Consider the following 25,720-nt stretch of genomic DNA (forward strand, 5'->3'; position numbering starts at 1 on the left):
CTGCAGCCGAGGAACCTCCATCTTGGGGGCGACGCACAGCATCACATTGCTTTCCAATGCAGTCAGATCCTCAAACAGCCCCACTGACTGACGCAAACTCAGGCCAACGGGGCGCCCCACGCCGACTTTCGGCGCAGCATTGTAGGATGGCCACACCAGTGCGGCAACTTGCTGGACACCACCTCGGTGCCATCCGGATCTTGGCGCGTTGTGCTGCCTTCGGCCTATTCGCACATCGGTCCGCTACTGACGCCACCTCACAGGCCAACGGGGCACCCCACGCCGACTTTCGGCGCAGCATTGTAGGATGGCCACACCAGTGCGGCAACTTGCTGGACACCACCTCGGTGCCATCCGGATCTCGGCGCGTTGTGCTGCCTTCGGCCTATTCGCCGCAAGTACGCACGCAACTCAGCTGCATAGCGAGTGAAACACCAAGGGGCGCCCCACTGCAGCCAAGGAACCTCCATCTTGGGGGCGACGCACAGCATCACATTGCTTTCCAATGCAGTCAGATCCTCAAACAGCCCCCACTGACTGACGCGAACTCACAGGCCAACGGGGCGCCCCACGCCGACTTTCGGCGCAGCATTGTAGGATGGCCACACCAGTGCGGCAACTTGCTGGACACCACCTCGGTGCCATCCGGATCTTGGCGCGTTGTGCTGCCTTCGGCCTATTCGCACATCGGTCCGCTACTGACGCCACCTCACAGGCCAACGGGGCACCCCACGCCGACTTTCGGTGCAGCATTGTAGGATGGCCACACCAGTGCGGCAACTTGCTGGACATCACCTCGGTGCCATCCAGATCTCGGCGCGTTGTGCTGCCTTCGGCCTATTCGCCGCAAGTGCGCACGCAACTCAGCTGCATAAGGAGTGAAACACCAAGGGGCGCCCCACTGCAGCCGAGGAACCTCCATCTTGGGGGCGACGCACAGCATCACATTGCTTTCCAATGCAGTCAGATCCTCAAACAGCCCCCACTGACTGACGCGAACTCACAGGCCAACGGGGCGCCCCACGCCGACTTTCGGCGCAGCATTGTAGGATGGCCACACCAGTGCGGCAACTTGCTGGACACCACCTCGGTGCCATCCGGATCTTGGCGCGTTGTGCTGCCTTCGGCCTATTCGCACATCGGTCCGCTACTGACGCCACCTCACAGGCCAACGGGGCACCCCAAGCCGACTTTCGGCGCAGCATTGTAGGATGGCCACACCAGTGCGGCAACTTGCTGGACACCACCTCGGTGCCATCCGGATCTCGGCGCGTTGTGCTGCCTTCGGCCTATTCGCCGCAAGTACGCACGCAACTCAGCTGCATAGCGAGTGAAACACCAAGGGGCGCCCCACTGCAGCCGAGGAACCTCCATCTTGGGGGCGACGCACAGCATCACATTGCTTTCCAATGCAGTCAGATCCTCAAACAGCCCCCACTGACTGACGCGAACTCACAGGCCAACGGGGCGCCCCACGCCGACTTTCGGCGCAGCATTGTAGGATGGCCACACCAGTGCGGCAACTTGCTGGACACCACCTCGGTGCCATCCGGATCTTGGCGCGTTGTGCTGCCTTCGGCCTATTCGCACATCGGTCCGCTACTGACGCCACCTCACAGGCCAACGGGGCACCCCACGCCGACTTTCGGCGCAGCATTGTAGGATGGCCACACCAGTGCGGCAACTTGCTGGACACCACCTCGGTGCCATCCGGATCTTGGCGCGTTGTGCTGCCTTCGGCCTATTCGCACATCGGTCCGCTACTGACGCCGCCTCACGTGCCAACGGATTTTCTACGCTTTTTATAGCCCTATGCCGCATAACAGGTCATGTGACTTGTTTATAAAACTTTTCATTGGTTCATTTTACTTTTGGTTTCCTAATGATGGAAGGCTTGATCACATGACCTAAAAATAACACTTTTCATTGGATGAAAACATTTTTTTTTTCCAAACGATGAAAGCCCCACCTTGTTTCTGGATGTTTCAGACTGAAGCTGGCGTCAGCATGAAAGCACCACCATCTCGTGGCTCCGTCGTGGTCATTCCGCGAGCAATCATGGCAGCCGCTCCCCACCGGAAGCCTGCAGGAGTCGGGGGCCCCCAAGACTTTTGTAGAATCTTCAAGGCTGAGGGGACGCTTTCGAGAATGGGGTCCAAGACCTAGCAGACAAGCGTCCGAGTTCCAAGGTGTCCCAGGGCCATTTCAGTGGACCAGGCCCAAAAAGGAAAGAGCCTGCCGCCATTTTAAGAGTCCTGTGGCAGCCGCCTATCGCTGCACCGCAAGAGTGGGCGCAACTCAGCTGAATGGCGGATTTTGGCACAGTGTACCAAAAGCGGGCGGAATGGCAACTGAAACGGTAAAGGGGCGCCCCACTACAGCAGATGAGCCTCCACCTGGGGAGGCCCGTTCACGCCGCCTCACGCCCCCCCCCCGGGGCGCCCCACGCCGTTATTAGGAGCAGCATTGTAGGATACCAAAACCAGTGCGGCAACTTACAGGACATCACCTGGGTGCCATCCACATCTCAGCGCGTTCTGCTGCCTTGGGACTATTCGCACAACAGACCGCTACTGACGAGGCCTCCCCCCGCACCCCCCGGGACGCCCCACGCCATTTTTCGGAGCTGCATTGTAGGATACCCAAAACCAGTGCGGCACCCAGGTAACATCACCTGGGTGCCGTCCAGAAGTCAGCACGTTGTGCTGCCTTGGGACTATTCGCACAAAACACAGCTACTGACCATTGTTGCTTCTTTTTCAAAAAAATGTTTAAATGTATTTACTGTTTTTGTTGCGTTGTATATATTTATAAGTTATTAAAGTTTTATAATCCTACTACTTTGTTGGAGTGCTGTATATTTTTAATGTGACACATAATTGTAAAAACTTTGATGTACAAAGAGACATCCCTGGAATCTTCCGCTTCAGGCTCGATCCCCTCCCCAATCACAATACAGGATGGTTTTCAGATAGTAGGAACGCGTGTGGTGTGACAGATCTCATCGGGTGGGGGCCTTGATCTACTGTAACTCCTTTGAAGAGGGGTGATTCTTTACAGCTGGGGCCATAAACTACATCTGCAGGGCTAGGTGATAGCCTGGGACCAGCCTGGACAATCGGACACAGAGGAAGAGGAGTGTCAGAGGGTGCGGTAGTGAATAAGGCGAAAGGGAGGTGTCGGGCGGGCACAGGGTGTGATTCTCAAGGAAGAGCAGCGCAGATGGGGGGAGGTTTATTGCCCATGCATAAGACAGAGAGCGGGGGTGACCAGTGCCTGGGGGAGATGCTTGCGAGGGTGGGGAGCCATGCTAAGGATCGACAGCGTGCAGAGAGTGGGTCTGGTCAAGGCATCTAAAATGGCTGCCGTGCACGACAAAAGTGTGGCATTTGAAAAAAGGCAAGATGGCGCAGACAATGTTTTTCAACACTTCCTGATTTCCTTCGAATCGAACGTTAACAGACGTTATCTCTCCCACACTACCGGTCCCCCTGGGCTTAAACGCCGAGATGGTAGGGACTGCATCCCGTGGAGATAGGCCGAGACGTCACTCGGCAGAAAAAAAAATAAAAAATAAAAAAAGTCTATAAACATACAATAAGTTAAAAGTCAATCATTCTTGTTTCCTTGTAGTACGCTCCCCAGTCCGCTTTCCGTTACGCGTACCGGGCGCACCCCACGAAAAAAACGATTTTTTTTTTTTTTTTTGCCCCGCGGGGCCCTTTTAAAGCCTCCACATCAAACCTAGGGGGTCAGGGAGGATCTACTATGCCCCCTTATGGTTATTTGCCCCTTCGCTTTGGCCTCCTCTTGTCTCTCGATCCTACCGAGAGACAAGATGGCGGCCGCTACGGACTGTTTGGAATGTTTACAGACACCGGAGAGCCAATCAGCTTCGCTTCGCAAAGCTCCGTAACGCGAAAAGTACGCGAAACGGAGCGCTACCCGGGACGCTGTCACAGATATATATCTTTTTTTGAACGTTAATTTCTCAAAATCCACTGGAGCTCATATATTGAGACCTAGCAAAGGCACATCGGGCTAACAGTCCCTACAATTTTGCCAAGTTTGGTGAAAATCCATTCAGCCGTTCGAGCTAAAAGTGAGGCCAACCGCCCTATGGAAATTAACATGGGAAAAATGCGTTTTTGGACCCCCCTTTTTCTCGGCCCCCCCTTGACGAACCCCCCCCCAAATTTTCAAGTTTGAGCAGCCACTGGAAATTTGGGGGGAGTTGGTCCAGGGGGGGCCGAGAAAAAAGGGGGGTCCCAAAACGTGTTTTTAACATTGAGTTTTCCATAGGGCGGTTAGCCTCACTTTTAGCCCGAACGGCTGAATGGATTTGCACGAAACTTGGCAAAATTGTAGGGACTGGTAGCCCGATGTGCCTTTTGTAGGTCTTAATATATGTGCTGCAGTGGATTTTGAGAAAATAACGTTCAAAAAAAGATATATATCTGTAAGCGCGGACCAGGCAGCGCCCCGGTACGCGTACTTGACGCGTAACGGAACTTCGCGTAGCGAAGTTGATTGGCTCTGTGGTGTCTGTCAACATTCTAAACAGTCCGGAGCGGCCGCCATCTTGTCTCTCGGTAGGATCGAGAGACAAGAGGAGGTCAAAAGCGAAGGGGCAAATGACCTTAAGGGGGCATAGTAGATACTCCCTGACCCCCTAGGTTTGATGTGGAGGCTTTAAAGGGGCCCCGCTAAGCAAAAAAAAAAAAAAATTTTTTTTGTTTTTTTTCGTGGTTAGCGCCCGGTACGCGAACCGGGAAGCGTACTGGGGAGCGTATCACAATAAAAAATGAATGATAGACTTTTCAAATGCTGTATGTTAATTGATTGTTGGTTTTGTTGATTATTTTTTTTTTTTTAAATTTTTTTTATTGTGTTTCATAATTTATTAAACTTTCTAACATTTCATTGTCAGAAATTTCATAATCATGGAATATAGATTGTAGTCTCTGAGGTTGTAAAATGTCCTCATTTGCAAGGAGGTTATCTACTGCTTGCACACATTGCAGTAGTTCTTGGTCCCATGTTTCATCCATAAATTCAATCTCATTTGGATCAATGATTTCTGTGTTGGACTCTGGAAGGACAATTTCAAATGAAATGTTTTGTTCACTTTCCATTTTTCCTGAAATTTGCATAAAAAAAATATATATTAGTAGAGGTAGGGCACTGTTGGGATTAATTTTAGATAGGCAGTTTTTATCAGAGAATTTATCTTTGGGCAGTGTATAGTATCAGAGTGGAAGTAGGAATATAAAAAAGTGTATCTAAATTTATAAGTACTACAGAGGGATAGTATATAACTAACAGAAAAAGTTTGCCATATTAACTTAAAGTGCACAATATACTTCAGTTTTAAAAATAACAACTTACCTTTAAAAAGAAGTTGAAGTTATTAATGAAAATCGTATTGAAATGTACACCAGGAAGTAGTAGTCAAAATGGCTGTGTTTCCTTGTCTTCCTTTATATATATTCGGGTACATAACCAATCAAATGTCAGGTAAAAAAAGTAGAAAATGAAAGTAACATTTTAATTGGTTGTCAATTCCAACACTTCAGATGTGTTTTGTGAAGTAATTTACCTCACGGTATTTAGAGAGGACTACAGGCTAAATGGCTAAATGGAATTCCAATCAAATTTGTGAAAATGGTAGGGATTGGTATGTAGTATGAGCTATTCTATATTTGGTGAAATTGTCTCCAGTGGCTTTTCTGTGAACTACTTTCCCACCTTTTTTTCCCAGGGAGCGACCCTAGAGCTGTCTTTCTTTTAACATAACTGTGTATTTCCTTCCCTTATAGTTACTGTTCTTTTTTAAAAAATATTTTTTTGGTTAGCTTCCGGTACGCGTACCGGGTAGCGCTCCGGGAGCGAACTAAGAGAAATACAGGTTGGCAGAGTTCCAAATATTCTACCAATTTTTTTATAATGGGGAGTTAGTTCTGAAAAGAACTTTTTTTTTTATGTTTTTGTTGTTTTATATTTTTTTTAGTATTTTTTGAACATTTTTTTACTTTTTTTGTATTTTCTGAACGTTTTTAAAAAATTTTTGGTTTTTTTGGGGGGGGGGAAACAAAAACGATCCATTATAAAGGGCTCAACAGGAGCAAAAAAAAAAAAAGAATTTATTTTTTGGTGCGTTTTGTGCAAACATTAATATGATTTTGAATTGCTCGCAAAATCAAAGTGATGCTACTTTCTCTGTAGCAGATGAAAGCGCCACATTCCACGCACACTTGTTTTACGTGCCCAAACAACATTTGGATGTTTGCAATCACCTCCCTCGCCTCTGGTCCCGACACCTCTGGAACCACCGATCTTCTTGCCATTTGGAGGGGATTTTGTTGTTGGTCACGTAGCTGGGCAGCACTATAGTTATTTGGGTGCCACCTACTCATATGCCGATGCATAGTATGATTGCCATAACTATATTTTTTATCAGTGCCCCTTGACAATCTGTCACCGCATATGCGGCAAAACACGTAACGAGCATTCACTTTCTTTTGCCCCTCAGGAATTCTGTAGAATTGCCAGATATAATTCTCCTGTCGATTGTACCTCCTGGGCTCCTCTGGCAAAAACTCATGCTCTTCCTCCTCTTCCTCCTCTTCCTGTTCTTCCTCTTCTTGCAGAATTACTTCTGCAGGTGGTCCTCTCTTTCTTGGATTTGGTGGAGGTGGTGGGCTAGCACCAGCTGAAGCTACTAATGAAGCCATCACAAAGTCTCAATAAAGGGTCTTTCTCTCACCAAGATGAAAGTCAGAGTGATGAAAGAAGGAGGGGTTTTCATCATTTGGGAAAAACAAAAGTTCTAAACCAATGAAAAGTGTCCATTTTAGATCACATGACCTTGTATTACATCATTAGGAAACCAAAAGTGAAATGAACCAATGAAAAGTGTTATTATCGAGTCACATGACCTGCTATGTTTACATTACGCGGTCGGCGCCGCGCCGCGGATCGCTTCCGGTTCGCGTACCGCTGCGCTTCCGGGTACGCGAACGTAGCACGTAATATGACGTATTACGCGAGAACGCGAAACGTCATGCTGACGCGAAGCGTCGCGATGTTGTTTTGTAACGCGAGAGGTGCGCTAAAGGAACGTTTACCAGTTCGCGTACCGGGTCGCGCCTCCGGATTGAGCTAACGGGAAGCTAACCGGTACGCGTACTGGGAGCGAAACAAAAAAAAATAAAAAAAAAATTGTATAAAAAACATGTAAAAAATATTTTTCTTTTTAAAGAATAATACATTGTAAAGGTTTTGATATTAGCTATTAAAAAACCAATGAAATTCACTGAAAAAACCATAGGTTATAGACCATATATAGTTAGGAATTAGCATTTACAAAACCTTAAAAATTCACTGAAAAAACCATAGGTTATAGACCATATATAGTTAGGGATTAGCATTTAAAAAACCTTATTTTACTCACACAAAACCATTGAAATTCCATATATAGTTAGTTGTACTAACTATATATCACGCACCCGCAATCCACTGCTGATGATGTCACATATTACATCATTCATGACATGGTCAGTGACATCACTGATGACATCACTGATGACATCTCAAATGACATCACTGATGACATCACTGATGACATCTCAAATGACATCACTGATGACATCACTGATGACATCTCAAATGACATTACTGATGACATCACTGTTGTGATAATACGATGAACCTCTTCAGACTCTAATATAACCTTAGATACACTCAGTGTAAACACAGACTCACAGATTGTCACTCATCCATGAAGTTACACACACACCTAGACAGTCATGCAAACAATCAATCACACCTCCATTTCCTTAACTATACAGTTAAACACACCTTACTTACTTATTCAAACAAATACTAAAACATATTTACTCACTTATACAATCCTGGATACAAGTTCACAATGATCCATACAGCCACTCACACATTCACTGGCTCTTATGCACAGTTATTTATATATGTCAACTCTCACATGTACTGTATTTTACATATGTACTTAATTTGACATGTAGCACTGAGATATCTATTCACTCACCAATACAGTCATGCACACAGTCAACTGCCCATACAGCTGTTTCCAACATGCACTTTTGAACCCATACATCTATGCACAGAGTCATACACTTCCCAGCCACTCACACACACACTCAGTCTCCTATACAAATGCTTGGGCAACCAATCAATAACCTATATAGTTACTCATATAGCTACTGATCAACACATGCAGCAGTTTACAGAACAACAGACATAATGATGCACAAATTAAGACAGTTTAGTCACTAACCCATGCACTCAGTGAGACACATTTAATCACTCACTCATACAGTCAGTCACGCACCTACTAAATCCTTCATCCAGACACTTCTACATCTACTCATTCTTCAATATGTAAAACATATTTAAACTTTACAGAAACACACAGTCACTGGATGATGTCATCAGTGATGTCATCAGTGATGTCATTTGAGATGTCATCAGTGATGTCATCAGTGATGTCACTGACCATGTCATGAATGATGTAATATGTGACATCATCAGCAGTGGATTGCGGGTGCGTGATATATAGTTAGTACAACTAACTATATATGGAATTTCAATGGTTTTGTGTGAGTAAAATAAGGTTTTTTAAATGCTAATCCCTAACTATATATGGTCTATAACCTATGGTTTTTTCAGTGAATATATATATATATATATATATATATATATATATATATGTATATATATATATATATATATATATATTTATATATATGTTTATATATATGTTTATATATATATATATATATATATATATATATATCCCACTTACTCCGTCCAATGCCCAAGCGTCTCAGCCACACTGTTTTCGGACCTTAAAAGACGAATAAGCCAAACCCGATCTGGTGCGTAATCAGTGCTTTATTCCGTTTGACAGAATAACACCCAGCAAGCCCGCATGACGCGTTTCGTCTCTAGCCAGAGGCTTGATCGCATGATACATTGCTGCAAGTGATGAGGGTACTTATTGAGCTCTAAAAAGGGGTGGAACTTGGTGTTCACGGCCTACCCCTATTAACCCTTTATTTGCATAATGCCTGTGTTTTAACTGGTACGAATTTCACAAAATTGATGGCACAGTGCCATTGTACCGATACCTTATAATAATATCAGTATGTGCAAAACATAAACTTTGCAAAATACGCAATACGATAAATTAACATATCACATATATTGTAACACAATTTGATAATCAAGAGGGAAATATTTTCTTAAAAGATTTGTAAAAATATTATTATATACAATAACAGACAAAGTGTCTTAATTGATAAAAACCTCTGATTAGAAATGCAACCTAGCAGCAATTGTATGTGCAAACTAAAGCAATATAAATACAGTTTTGTAAAAACTCATTAAATATTGAAAAAAAGAATTAATTCATCTACATACCATAGTTAAGACACAAGTTTCATACCAGGGTATACAATATTTAACTTCTAAATTCATTCCTATAGGCTCTAATTTTATATCAAGTCCTCATCATGAACCCCAACCATAAAGTGCTAAATTAGTGCAAGTTTGTGTTCTTAAATGAAAAAAAATAATAATTTGTTTATAAAATCATGGGAGGATGTGGGAGGAGATTGATGTTCATTTATGTTACTACTCACACCACAATAGATGTAAGACACTAAAACCCTCCTGTCAGACACATGTACAATAAACTGTTTATATGTTACTCATATTTATCATGGAGACGTTTTACCAGAGTGCAAAAGAAGCTTTTCACATAGGGTAAATTTCATACATAGAACTAGAGGCACGTATATAAGTCCTCACTCGCATTAAGCCCCTCCGGGGTCTTACTGTCCAGTTCTATTATGTACCGGGTTTCTAACAATCGAAGCTTTGCATCTCTGTCGCCCCCTCTCTTGAGTGGCATAATACAGTCAATGGCATAATATTGCAGAACTGATGGATCACTGTTATGAGAGCTTTCAAAATGTCGGGCCACCGGGTATGATTGGTCTTTACCCACGATGGCCCGTATATGCTGCAATATCCGCTTGTGTACAGGTAGGCGGGTGCTACCAACATATCGGAGTTCACAGGGGCATTGCAGCACATAGACTGCGAATTCAGTCTTACAGGTCATGCGCTTTTTTATTTGAACTGGTTTGTCTTTGAATGGCACCATGTAGTGGGTTCTGTTGCACCCATGTCTACAAGCTTTGCAGACTGCGCACTTTTTAAACCCTCCACTTAGGGCCCTCCAGGTATCTGAGACCGGCTTTTCCAGTAAATTACTTACTAGTCTGTCCACCATAGACATGGATTTTCTAAATGTTATATTTGACTTGCTTGTGATGAATTTACCGATAACGGGGTCCCCCGTTATCAGGTTCCAATTCTTATAGAAAATCCGCCGGATTTCCCTGTGTTGCCTGCTATATGTAATGATTACTCTGGGCAAGATTTTTATATCTTCAGCTGGCAGTAAGATAGGTTTTTCCTACACAGTTATCGCTTCTTCTCTAGTAATAGATACCGAGCAGTTGATTGCCCTCTGAATGACCTTAGCTGAATAGCCCCGGGACAAAAAACGTGCCTTGCTCTCCTCCTGAGCCTTTTGGCAGTCTATATCAGTGCTACTTATCCGCCTGATCCTAAGCATTTCCCCCAAAGGGAATACTACTAATCAGGTGTTGAGGATGCTGGCTGGAAGCGTGCAATACCGTGTTCCCAGCCGTGGGCTTTCTATGCATTCTTGTAGCCAAACCAGTATCATTTACATAGACCTCTGTGTCCAGAAACACCACTGACCTAGCATCTATCTGAGACGTGAATTTTAGATTGAGGCTGTTCTTGTTTAATTCCTCCACAAAATCTTGCGCCTCTGTCAACGATCCTCGCCATACCATAAATAGGTCATCTATATACCTAAGGTAGATGGGTACATGTTTCTGCATAGTGGCCCGCATATATATATATATATATATATACATATTCACTGAAAATACCATAGGTTTCAGGTACGTTATAGTTAGTTGAACATTTGACTCATATAGAACCGGAGTAATTTTCCTGTTATAGTTAGTTGAGCTAACTATAACTCGCAGGCTCGCAATGCACTTGTGATGACGTCACATATTACATCACTCATGACATGGTCAGTGACATCACTCATGACATCAGTGATGACATCTCAAATGACATTGCTGATGACATCATCCAATGAATGTGTGTTTCTGGAAAGTTTAAATATTTTTCATATATATCTATGCCAAGGTGTATTGAAGAATGAATAGATTTACAAGTGCCTGAATGGATTATTTAGTAGGTGCGTGACTGACTGTATAAGTGAGTGATTGAATGTGTTTTACTGAATGCATGGGTTAGTGACTAAACGGTGTGAAAGTCTGTATTTAGTCTCTCAGTTGGTGTGTACGCGGCTGCATGGGTTTGTGAGTAGCTACATGAGTGTCTATATGGGTTATTGATTTGTTGTCTGAGTATCTGTATTGGTGCCTGAGTGTATGTGTGGCTGAGGGGGGGGGGTGTATGAGTCTGTGCACAGATGTCTGAGTGGGTGATTCACTGGCTGAATGGATTCCAAAGTGCATCTGGGAAGGGCTGTATGAGTGAGTTAATGTGTGTATGGGTGTGCTGATGAGTGAATGAATGTATCAGTGGTATATCTGTGACTAACTACATATGTTTTAAGGCACTATGTGTGAGTGTTGGAGTATATAAATGACTAAACGTGAGAGTAAGTTATTTAAAGAGTGAGTGTATAAATAAGTGTCTGCTTCTATCAGTGATTGTATAAGACAGTAAATATGTGTTAGCATCTGTATAAATAAGTGATGTGGTATGTCTATAAATAACGGAGCTGGTGTGTATAACTATATACATGAGTAAATGGGTATGTGATTAATTCTTTGCATTACTGACTAGTAGTGTGAGTAACTCTATGGATGAGTGGAGGAGTGTGACTGCATGTATGATGTATGAGTACATATTATAGTCCTGTATTGATGAGTAACTACATGTATAAGTAACTGGATGTGTGTGTATACCTAGGAAATAGTGAGTGGTATGTAGTATATGGCATTCTTGTGCGTATGGTTTCAAAAATAGTAGACTGCATTTTAGAATGGGTGTATTAAAGTTTATATTAGGGCATCAATATGTGCATCAGATTATCACATGGATGATGTCATGAGTGATGTCATGAGTGATGTAATATGTGACATCATCAGCAGTGCATTGCGGGTGCGCGGGTCATAGTTAGCAGAACTAACTATAACAGAGGAATTTCTATTGGTTTTGTACGACTGAAATGTCCAGCTAACTATAACACTCCTGAAACCTATGGTTTGTCTGTGAATTTCTAAGGTTTTTTAAATGCTAATTTCTAACTATAACGTCTCTGAAACCTATGGTTTTTTCAGTGAATTTCAAAGCTTTTTTAAATGCTAATTTCTAACTATAACGTCTCTGAAACCTATGGTTTTTTCAGTGAATTTCTTTTTTTTTTTTTTTAAAGATTTTTATTTGCATCAAATGGGACAAGTACACATTCCATACAGACGTCAAGAGTAATTGATACACTGAGATAGTTTCAGTAAGGCAATACATAAATCAAATGACATTAAGGACATTTAATATATAAAGAGGGATAAACAAATATCACGACATAAACGTTCCCCAAATCCTTTCCACTTTCATTTTTGTTTGAATACCTCTTGTTGTTGATAAGGCTCGTTCCATTAAATATATTTCCTTTACAAGACTCCACCATTCCTGAACCGTTGGTGGTTTATGTTGGATACAGACCCTTGCTATTATCAGTCTAGCGCATGAGATTAAGATATTCATTAAATCGCGCCGAGAATTGTCCGTTCCAGAGGTGCCTACAAGCACGTCGACAGACGTCAGTACTATTGGACATGTCAGTTTTAAAGAAACAATTTTTGTTATGCCATTCCAAAAGTCACCCAATTGCGGACACGTAAAAAACATATGGGAAATATCAGCTGATCTTAAATTGCATTTTGGACATTTGGTACGATCACTGATGCTATTGTTATTAACCCATTTCGAAATCTTGTCTGGCGTGTAGTAAAGCTGACAGATGGTTTTAAATAGCTGCAGCTTTAGATTAGATGAATGAACAGATCGATTTAAACTTTTTAAAGAAGAAGTAATCAAATTAGGGGTCACATCAATACCCAATTTCCTACGACACTTCTCAGATAGTTTTGTAGAATCATCTTTTCTAAAACCTGAAATCTTTTTATATCCAATACTAATCCATGCTTTATTAGCTTCTTTATGAATACAATTCCATAAATCCGAGTCCGAGATATTAGTCAGTCCTAATTTCCGCACTAGATAATCTCTAATTTGATAATATTTAAATCTAGCCCCTTCTGTAAGATTATAACATACCTTCAGCTTTTCAAATGTAAAAAACCCCTGATGGTCATATAAGTCTCCCAGTTTTTTAATACCGGAATCTGACAGCACTAACCCAGCTGTGTCATGGAAGATTCCTGGTAGACCCGAATTAAACCACAAAGGGGTATTAAGATGGAAGAGAGAAGTTTTACATTTAATAAGAATAGAGCGCCATATGCTAACAGTATCTCGTATCGTCTTAAATTTCACGCGTTTAAAATAATTAGGGTCGTTTAGTCTGTAAAGAAACATATTTACATCCTCACCCAACATAAATTTGTAGAAATATAAACATTTCTCAGGAATGATCAGGCTTCGAAATCGAGTCAAAAAAGTGGACCAATAATAAGATTTAATGTCAGGTAAAGACAATCCTCCTTGATTAAATGGAAGTTTAAGCAATGTAACAGCTCGACGAGCTTTCTTATACCCCCACACAACGCTGCTAATAATACCATCTAATCTATTAAAGTATGAGTTATTAATCCGTAAAGGGATAAATGGAAAAAGATATAGATATTTTGCCAATATCTTCATTTTGACCAGATTTATTCAGCCTATAGTACTTAAGGGTAGCTTGTGCCATTTCTTAAATAAACCAGCAGTTTCTTTTAATAATGACTCATAATTTAGAGCAAGTATTGAATGGATATTTGAGGAGATGTTAACCCCCAAATAGGTAGCTACATCACAAACCCCAGTAATTCAGAACAATTTGGGTCTTGCCTGTGTTGAGTCTGTATCCCGAGACCAAACCAAATTCACGTGCCTCTATTATTAATCAATCAATCAATCAATCAATCAAAGCATTTATATAGCGCACTACTCACCCGGAGGGTCTCAAGGCGCTGGGGGGGGTCCGCTACTGCTCGAACAGCCAGGTCTTGAGCTGCTTCCTGAAGGCGAGGTGGTCCTGGGTCAGGCGGAGGTGGGTCGGAAGGGAGTTCCAAGTCTTGGCGGCCAGGTAGGAGAAGGACCTTCCTCCTGTGGTGGCTCTTCGGATGCGGGGGACTGTGGCGAGGGCGTGGCCGGTCGATCGAAGCTGGCGTTTGGGAGCGTAGAAGTTGAGGCGGCTGTTGAGGTATCCTGGGCCTTGGTTGTGTAGGGCTTTGTGTGCGTGGGTGAGGAGCCGGAAGGTGATTCTTTTGTTGACCGGGAGCCAGTGCAGGTCTCTCAGGTGTCCGGAGATGTGGCTGCGGCGGGGGATGTCCAGGATGAGTCGTGCTAAGGTGTTCTGGATCCGCTGTAGTTTCTTCTGGAGCTTGGCGGTGGTTCCGGCGTAGAGGGAGTTGCCGTAGTCCAGACGGCTGGTGACGAGGGCCTGGGTGACCGTCTTCCTGGTCTCGGTGGGGATCCATCGGAAGATCTTACGTAGCATGCGCAGGATGTTGAAGCACGACGAGGAGACAGCGTTGACTTGTCTGGTCATGGAGAGGGAGGAGTCCAGGATGAAGCCCAGGTATTATGCCCTTCAATGCTTCGGACACATTAGTAGAGTAAACGGCGACATCATCGGCGTAGACAGTGATTTTAAGAGAATCTACGCCGTTTACAAATGGAGAGATCTGATCTTGACTCTGCAGCGCAATCAGAAAGGGTTCCATTATAAGGGCAAATAAAAACGGTGACAAAGGACACCCCTGTCTTGTCCCGCATTTGATCGAAAAAGTAGGAGAACATTTGCCCATATAGCAGACCTTACCGATAGGCTTGTCGTATAATGATTGAATCCATTTCAGAAACTGACCTTTTATATCAAAGGCAGATAATGTAGCCCAAAGAAAGCCCCACCCCACTCGGTCAAATGCTTTCTCTGCATCTAATAAAATCATACCGAGTGGGGTTGGCTCGATCCGTGCAACATCAAAAGCCATAATGGCCATATTAATATGTGCTGTAGTATCTCTCTTAGGGATAAACCCATGTTGTTGGGGTGATACTATTTGTGCCATCAATGGCGCCAGCCTCGTCGCTAATATCTTTGCAAATATTTTTGCATCGTTATTTATAAGTGATATAGGTCTATATGACCCTCTTTCATAGGCTGGTTTGCCCTTCTTTAGAAAGAAAATAATTTGGGTAGAATTCCAGGATTTGGGCGCTTGATCCCCCCCTCCCAATAGCTTGAATGACCTTAACTAATAGTAGTATCAGTTCTTCCGTACAAGTTTTATATAATTCCAAAGGAATTGAATCTTCTCCAGCAGCTTTGGCAGATGCCAAAGAATTGACAGCCGTTCTGATTTCCACCAATGTAACATCACGCATTAATTGATCAGATTGTGCTTCCTCAATAATGCTGACTTTATTTAACGTTAGATATTTTTTAATATTAGCTTCGCTAACCTCGCATTCCGGTGTGTATAGCTCTTGATAGTAATGGGCAAATTGTTGCAAAATCGCTTTGGGTTCCTGGAATATTTGATTATTAGCCCCTTTAATTTCTCTAATAGCCATCTGGGCACGATCTTCAGCCACTTTATACGCTAAAATTTTACCAATCCTGTCAGCCCCTTCATACTGATCCAATCGATATTTTTTAAGTTTAATAACGCTTTTTTCTCTAAATAAATTTTTTACCGCCGATTTTAGCTCAATTAATCTAAAGTTTAAATCTTCCACGCTGTCCCCTTTTAGAAGAGCTTCGGACAATACATTTTCAATGTGGAGTATATCAGCTACCATTTTCTCATTTTCATACCTACGTTCCTTGTTTTGTCGCCAAATATACTGCTGTGTAAATCCTCGAATAGACGCTTTACAAGCATCCCACACTATCCTTGGTGATGCTGAGTCAATATTTAAACCAATAAATTCTTTTATATGATCTTTTAATAAATTTAAAAAGACAGAGTCCAAAAATAAATATCTGGGAAATGAAAAAGAACGAGGGATTTGTCTTTCAGTTGTTACGTCAAATGACAAAAGAATAGGGTTATGGTCCGAGGTAACTCTTGGACATATTACCATAGTACTAGTTTCAAGAATGGTATCTGAAACCCAGACCATATCGATACGTGAACTAAGCATGAGCGCAAAATCCGCTCCGATCGCGGATTTTGCGGATTTTCGGCAAATCCGCGATCCGCGAACTCTCGCGGATTTGCCGAAAATCCGCAATCCGCGATCGGAGCGGATTTTGCGGTCAAAAGTTCAAGCGCGCCTAATTAACGATGGCGCCGGCAAGCTGCCAGCGCCCATCCTGCAATAGTTACTTAATTAGCTTCAACAGGAAGCTCTAACAGATAAGATACAGCAGGGGCTCGAGCGCCTGCTTTATTTTAGCAGTTGGAGCTTCCTGTTGAAGCGAATTAAGTAACTTTTGCAGGATGGCGCTGGCAGCTTGCCGGCGCCATCGTAAATTATTTCAACAGTGGTGTCTTCTTGAATAAATATGAAGGGCAGGGTTCATTCGGGCACGACGGTCCTGGCACAAAAAAATAAACCTCAACAGGAAACACTTGCAAATATCAATAAAGCATGTGCCCTAGTTGAAGCTTAAATTCAGTGACTCATTCATCAGCCCAAAAATTAATCTGCTGCTCTGATCGGTCTCTGACCTTTTATACACACAAGAGGCATGCTCGCATGGACGCCCCGTCCGTTTGGCCCCGCCCACACACTCGAGGTGTGCACCGTCTTCCCGCCATTTACCCACTATGATGGACATTTCACTCAAGGGACCCCTGCGCACTTCGGCGCGATTGCATAGTGACACACACTTGGTCGCTGGAACTAGTTGAAGCGCAAATGCAGTGACTCATTCAGCATACGAGCGCAACCCCCGTGCTGTTCCTGTGACCAGGGGCTTCTGTCTCTTAATCTGCTGCTCTGATCGGTCTCTGACCTTTTAGACACACAAGAGGCATGTGCGCTCGCGTGGAAGCCCCGTCCGTTTGGCCCCGCCCACACGCTCGAGGAAGCCCCGCCCCCAAATCCGCAAATCCGCTGAATCCGCGGATTTTGCGGATCCACGATCCGTGAATCCGCTGAATCCGCGAATCGTGGATCCGCAAAATCCGCCCATGCTTAACGTGAACATAATTTGTGCGCAGCAGAATAATAAGTATAACCAGCTGTGTTAGGATACAAATATCTCCAAGCATCTTTAATTAAGTGTATTGCTGCAAGATCCCTAATTGCAGCCCGGGTCTTCCGCATTCTCTGAAATTAACCCCTTTTAGTTGTGTCTAAAGTGTAATCCATAATACAATTAAAATCTCCCAATACTATACGCTCCCCTTCCCAGCTAAGTAACTCCAAATTAATTTGATCAATAATTCTAGGTTCGTCCAGGTTAGACGCATAAATGCCGCAGATTGTGTATTTGCACCCCTCTATTGTTATCTGTGCAATCGCCCACCTGCCAATCTTATCGGTTAATTTTTTATTGATTTCAGCTTTAAACTGTTTATGTTTAAGAATTGCTACCCCTCGAATTGAGGCATTATAATCAGTGCAAACCAAAATATCATAACCCAATTGGTTAAGTAATTTTCTATCTTTGTATGCTAACTGAGTCTCAGTTATTATTACTATCTGGGGATTATACATTTTCAATTCCTCGAACATAAGGTTTCTTTTAATCCTACTGTTCAAACCCGCAACATTCCAGACCATAAACTTTAATTGATACATTTAATAAAATAAATGTTTCTGTCCTAAAACCAAAACAAATCAGCCTTACTACATCTTAGTATTGTCCAACTACTTGTCCCAATGTCAGATAAAGGATACGTTGAAGCGGTCCCCTCAGGAACAGATGCTCTTGCCCCAATACCCCCCCCAACCAAACTCCAAAGACTGTCTTGATAAGTTCCAGTCCAGAGAATTTGCCCGGGGAAGGGAAAGGGGAAGTGGAAGACAAAACAAGAGAGACTGCTTCTCTTCTGGCACTGAGCCTGCCTCTGGTCAATCTGGCAATTCTCGCTCTGAAAAGGAATGAACAGGGTTAACCTCTTAAAAACTAACAGACTATCTATACTAAGTTTCCCCCTTAAGCAGAACCTGTGCCTTACCAATGTGCCCTAAGAAGCTAGCCACTCTCTATCTGCTTTGTCTGATGTTTAGTTTACCATCTGAGTCATTGGAAGAATCACTGAGGGAATGAGCTTATAAGCTTCTCTTTGTGTTAAGTTCAAACCTTCCTCCAAAGAAAGTCTCTAATCCACAGCAGGTAGATTAACTCAATAGTTCAAAGATTTCTTGAAGATTTTCTTCAGTGGGTTTCTCAAAGAATGTCTGTTACCTCATAGGTTTGTATTTCTCAAGGAAGAACTCTCTAAAATAACTTTAGTCTCTTGCTCCTTGCACGAACTCATCAATTCATAGAAAATTCACATAGGCTTAAAATGCATTTCTCTTGCCTTCATGTAACTGAACTCGAACACTCTCAACTTGATGTCTGCGCCGTTACTTTTACCCAAAATACTCTTACTTGACTACAACGGGGCTTCTCTTGACTGAAGACACCCGACTCTGACTGCTCCTTCTTACTGGACTCTGGATATGAAGACTTCACCGGTGAAAATTGCCAAAAACGAAATTCCTGAGGGAAGAAAGGTAATTAGAATGCGCCTTTTCTCACTTACACCAAGCGCATAATTCTTACTTCCCTCATAAACAGAATACTGCTGCCAAACGATAAATTCGAAGTTTCTTTTGCTTTCTGAAACAGAGAGCGTGAGGGAAACGCTCTCTCTCTATGAAGAATGTCAGTTGAAGTGCGTCGTTCTCAGTGCGCGCATGCGCAAAGGGCAGACACTCTCGTGAAGTGATGAGGGCAGCTAGACTGCTGACCTCCATTGAGAACGGAACCTTCGCTGCCTTTCCAAGATGGCTGCGCGCTGCAATTCTGCCAACAGCAGCCTCAACGAAGTTTTCCAGCATGGGTGTCTGAGCCTGTACGATCGTTTTTGGCGTTGATCACTAAGGGAAGAAGGACGGATCCTGACAGTACCTCCCACCAAGGAGGTTCTCCCCAGCCGGGGTTTGGTAGGATTTGCCATATGAAATTCTTTAAGTAATCTTTTGGCATGAACATTTTCACAAGGCTCCCACGATCTCTCCTCAGGACCAAAGTTCTTCCAATCAATCAGATAGTACAGTGTGCCTCTCTTGATCTTTGAATCTAAAACTTTATGTACCTCAAACTCTTCCTCCAAATCTACCTGAACTGGCTTGGGCACTAAACGAACTCTTAAATTGGGTGGACTTTTCTTTATCAGAGAAACATGAAAGGTGGGATGAATCTTTAAATATGCAGGTAAATGCAGTTTAACAGTCACTGGCCCTAACATCTTTTCTACAGAGAATGGACCTAAAAATCGGGGTTGAAATTTTCGGTTTACCTTCAATTTCAGATTTTTTGTTGATAACCACACCTTCTCCCCCGGAAGAAAGACTGGATCTACTCTTCTCTTTTTATCTGCATACTTTTTATAGGATTCTTTTGCCTTCATCAAATTTTCCTTAACCTGAACAAGGGATTTCTGAACTTCTGAAACTAACCTTTCAACTGCAGGGACAGGACTTTCCTCTTTTTCCACAATTAAAGTGGGATGTCTACCACTATTCACATAGAATGGAGAATAACCAGTGGATGAATGAACCGCATTATTATAAGCAAACTCTGCCGCCCATACCATCTCAGACCACTCCATCTTTTGGTCCAAAAGGTACAGTCGGAGGTACTGCTCGAGTTCCTGGTTCACTCTTTGTTTGGCCATCTGTTTCTGGATGGTAACTGGTGGAAAAGCGAGTGTCTATTCCCAATTTGCGAGTGAAAGCTCTCCAAAAATGGGAAACAAATTGTGTGCCCCTGTCAGAAACCAAAATCTTGGGAATCCCATGTAGACGCACAATGTGTTGAGAAAATAGTTGTGCTAAAAAAGGGGCATCCGGGACCTTTTTTAAGGGAATGAAATGTGCCATCTTAGAGAACATATCTACAAATACTAACACTGTAGTAAATCCTTGACTTGAGGGTAAATCAACTATTAAATCCATTGACACTGTATGCCAAGGATGTGGTGGGACAGGTAATGGTTTTAACTTGCCCTGAGGTGGTCTCCTATCTGATTTTCCTCTCAAACATCTTTCACAAGTAGTAACATACTGTCGTATCTGCGGTTTCATGTCCGGCCACCAAAAATGTCTCTCCACCAACTCTGTCGTTTTATGAATTCCTTTATGTCCTGCCAACAAATGATCATGACAGGATTCCAAGGCCTTTTCCTGAAGCTCTGGTGTGGGTAAATACAGACGTTGATCCTGATAAGGAAGACCATTCCTGATTTCTCGACCTTCTTCCTCCAAAGACCAAATTTTCATTTCTTGCAAAGGCATGACTTCTTTTAATTGACTTGTAATTTCAGTAGTCTCCATGGCCAAAATGATTTTTTCTTCTGGGATTATACTTTGCTCTTCTTTTTTCTTCTCGGAGGCAATGGAGTCAATTCGGGATAATGCATCTGCCTTAACATTACTCTTCCCAGGGCGGAAGGTGATTACGAAGTCAAAATCTGCGAAGAATAATGACCATCGCAATTGCCGAGCTGTCAGCGTACGAGCGGACTTAAGAAATTGCAAGTTTCTGTGGTCTGTGTACACCGTAACCTTATGTCTTGCTCCCATCAAATAGTGACGCCATTCCACAAAAGCCTCCTTCACCGCCAACAACTCCTTGTCAGCAATTGAATAATTGCACTCTGGTGGACTCAGTTTCCTCGAATGATATGCCACGGGATGTGGTTGACCGGACTCTGGATGGCGTTGTGACAAGATTCCTCCAATGGCTATATCCGAAGCATCCGCTTCCACAAAAAAGGGGTCTTCAATTCTAGGGTGTAACAAAATTGGAGCTTGAGTGAAAGAATTCTTGAGAAATTGAAAGGCATCTTCAGCTTCTTTCGTCCATTGAAATTTTACATCTTTCTTTAGCAATCGTGTGATCGGAGCTACCTTTTGAGAAAACTCTGGAATGAATCTTCTATAAAAATTTGAAAATCCTAGGAAACTCTGAATCTCTTTTACAGATTGAGGGGGGGGCCAATCTTGAACAGCCTTAACCTTGGTGGTGTCCATACTCACTCCCTCTGGTGACAGTACGAATCCCAAAAATTCGACTTGAGTAACATGAAAAGCACATTTCTCTAATTTTACGTAAAGATGATTCTCCATTAATTTGAGTAAAATGGCTCTCACGTGTGGAATGTGTTCTTCCAAACTGTCAGAAAAGATTAGGATGTCATCAATGTAGACCACTGCCACCCGATCCAAAAATTCTCCAAGGACATCATTGACAAAATGCTGAAAGGCGGCTGGAGCATTGCATAGCCCATAGGGCATCACTTGATACTCGAATAATCCATAACGAGTTCTGAATGCCGTCTTCCATTCATCTCCAGAGGCCACCCTGATCAAATGGTAAGCCCCTCTGAGGTCCAACTTGGTATAGATCTTGGCATTCTTGACTTGATCTAATAGCACGGAAATTAGAGGAAGTGGATACCTGTTCTTGACGGTTACTTGATTCAGAGCTCTATAATCGATGCAAGCCCGAAGATCTCCATCTCGTTTTGGAATAAAAAAAGGGGGGAAGAGACTGGAGATTGGGAAGGTCGAATGAAGCCATTTGCCAAAAATTTGTCCAAATATTCCTTTAAAAATTTATTTTCAGTTTCTGTGAGGGCATAGATTCTACTACAAGGCAAGATGGCTCCTGGTTCTATTTCAATCTTACAGTCATAGGGCCGATGAGGTGGCAATGTTTCCGCTTTTTTCTTGTCGAATACTGCCAATAGATCCTGATATTCCTCTGGGATTTTAATGGATTCTACAGTGCAAATTTGGGCTGGATAAATGGAAGCCAAACTTCTGACTTGTGACTCTTTCTCCTGATGCTCAGAATTTTCAAAACAATTTTCGACACAAAAGGAAGAATTCATTTCAATTGTTCTTTTACTCCAATCGATTCTTGGGTTGTGTTCCGTTAACCAAGGGAGTCCTAGAATTAACTGGAATTGGGGTGCATCAATTAAATTGAAGGTTATTACTTCCGAGTGTCCCTGTAACCCTGTCAACCGAACCAACTCTGTTTCATGGGTTATGGGTCCTGAGGATAAGTTGGTCCCATCCACTGCACGTACTGACTCTGGAATTAACTTCTTAACTGGTTGGATTCCAATTTGCCGGGCATACTTGAGATCGCAAAAATTTCCAGTAGCCCCAGAGTCTATCATTACCGAGACTTCTTTAACTTCTTTATTTCGAAACTTTAACACAAACATTGCTATTAAATGCGGTGCCGCCGATTGCAAAGTGTTCATGATGTGTAGTCTGCCATGAGTTGTCTTGGATAATGCTTCCACCCGTGCAACTCGAGTTACGGGCGAAGCCGATCTTTTACTGGCAAGGGAACCTTTGGTCTTTTTGGACACTCCTTTACAAAGTGCCCCGACCTTCCACAGTACAAACACAACTGGGACGCTCTTCGTCTCTCTTTTTCTTCTTTTGTCAACGGACCCCTGACTGAGCCGATTTGCATGGGTTCTTCGACTGACGTAGACTCTGAACCTTTTTGAGAGTCAAACTTCACACGATCAAATCGTGGCGGGAAGGGACGAAATTCTCTTTTCTTTTCATGCCGTCGTTCACTTAATCTATGATCCAATTGTAAAACCAGGTCTGTGAGTTCAGAGATTTCTGTGGGTCTTCGAGGAATTTGGGCCAAAGCATCCTTAAGATCATCCCGAAGACCTCTATAGAAGATGGCCGCTCTTTTCTCTTCTGGCCAATCTGTTTCTACTACCAATTTATTAAAATTGGCTAAATACCCAACCAGATCTCGACTTCCTTGCTTTAAGTCTAGCAACTCATTATCTGTAGCCTGCGTGGCAGAACGTCGATCAAATATTCGGGTAAACTCCACCTTGAAATTCGCATAGTTAGTCAGGAGGGGGTCATTCTTGGTAACCAGAGACATGGACCAAGCAGCCGCATCCCCCGTCAGATACGACAGTATAAAAGCCACTTTAGCCTGATCATCTGCAAAAATTACTGGACGGCACAAAAAATGAAGGGAACATTGCGTCAAAAAAATTTGGGCCTTCATGGGATCCCCTCCATATCTTTCGGGAGAAGCTAAGGGAACGATAGGGGAGATTGAATGAATGACCTGGGTAGAAATACCTGACGTAGATTGCTGCTGAGTTGTCGAGACATTACCTCTAAGCACTGACCCAGCAGTTACCAACTCCTCTAACCTCTGACGTGTTTGATTTGACTCCTGACTGGATCTCCTAACCTCCTCTCGTAAAGCCTTATTCTCTTCTAGGGCACAATTTAACTGTTCCTGCATGTTACTTAAAACATTATTTAATGCTTTCAAATCTAAACCTTCCGCCATTCTGTCCGGGAGGGGACCTAACCCTCAATTATGAGGTAGGCACTTCAATCTGTCAGATAAAGGATACGTTGAAGCGGTCCCCTCAGGAACAGATGCTCTTGCCCCAATACCCCCACCAACCAAACTCCAAAGACTGTCTTGATAAGTTCCAGTCCAGAGAATTTGCCCGGGGAAGGGAAAGGGGAAGTGGAAGACAAAACAAGAGAGACTGCTTCTCTTCTGGCACTGAGCCTGCCTCTGGTCAATCTGGCAATTCTCGCTCTAAAAAGGAATGAACAGGGTTAACCTCTTAAAAACTAACAGACTATCTATACTAAGTGTCCCCCTTAAGCAGAACCTGTGCCTTACCAATGTGCCCTAAGAAGCTAGCCACTCTCTATCTGCTTTGTCTGATGTTTAGTTTACCATCTGAGTCATTGGAAGAATCACTGAGGGAATGAGCTTATAAGCTTCTCTTTGTGTTAAGTTCAAACCTTCCTCCAAAGAAAGTCTCTAATCCACAGCAGGTAGATTAACTCAATAGTTCAAAGATTTCTTGAAGATTTTCTTCAGTGGGTTTCTCAAAGAATGTCTGTTACCTCATAGGTTTGTATTTCTCAAGGAAGAACTCTCTAAAATAACTTTAGTCTCTTGCTCCTTGCACGAACTCATCAATTCATAGAAAATTCACATAGGCTTAAAATGCATTTCTCTTGCCTTCATGTAACTGAACTCGAACACTCTCAACTTGATGTCTGCGCCGTTACTTTTACCCAAAATACTCTTACTTGACTACAACGGGGCTTCTCTTGACTGAAGACACCCGACTCTGACTGCTCCTTCTTACTGGACTCTGGATATGAAGACTTCACCGGTGAAAATTGCCAAAAACGAAACTCCTGAGGGAAGAAAGGTAATTAGAATGCGCCTTTTCTCACTTACACCAAGCGCATAATTCTTACTTCCCTCATAAACAGAATACTGCTGCCAAACGATAAATTCGAAGTTTCTTTTGCTTTCTGAAACAGAGAGCGTGAGGGAAACGCTCTTTCTCTATGAAGAATGTCAGTTGAAGTGCGTCGTTCTCAGTGCGCGCATGCGCAAAGGGCAGACACTCTCGTGAAGTGATGAGGGCAGCTAGACTGCTGACCTCCATTGAGAACGGAACCTTCGCTGCCTTTCCAAGATGGCTGCGCGCTGCAATTCTGCCAACAGCAGCCTCAACGAAGTTTTCCAGCATGGGTGTCTGAGCCTGTACGATCGTTTTTGGCGTTGATCACTAAGGGAAGAAGGACGGATCCTGACACCCAATGATGCCATTTTTACCCTGAACCTCCCTACCCTCCCAACCCCTACCTTGCAGCACACTGCCCCACCCCCTCCCATTTCTGTGCCTACCTGCGGGTCCCCCCATTAACCCAACTGCCGCTGTATTGGCAGTAAAAAAAGCGTAGTCACGGCCCCCCCGAAGGTCCGGCCATACAATACTACATGCTCACAGCTATATATCAAATCTTACAAATCTTGCAGGATCTTACAGTATCTTACCAAAATATATTGAAAAAAAAGACAAGAAAAGAAAGAAACGGAGGAGGAAAAAGGAGGAAGAGAGAGAAGAGGAAGAGAAAAAAAAACAGATTTCACTACTAGTGTAATTAATAAATGAAATAGTTCATCGTTGTTCATGAGTCAGTACTAATGATATAGATCATTCTCCATTTTTCTCCGACGACCATTTTTTAAGACCTTTAGCTTGGCTGGTTCTTGCAAAAAAGCTTGGCCCCCCAATTCCTTTATTGGGTCGATATACTGTCGTAGTTTCCAGCGGCGTTCCATTGTAAGTTTACTTAAATCCGATCTAAC

Source organism: Lissotriton helveticus, chromosome 3_1, assembly GCF_964261635.1.
Source record: "Lissotriton helveticus chromosome 3_1, aLisHel1.1, whole genome shotgun sequence".
Taxonomy (NCBI): domain Eukaryota; kingdom Metazoa; phylum Chordata; class Amphibia; order Caudata; family Salamandridae; genus Lissotriton; species Lissotriton helveticus.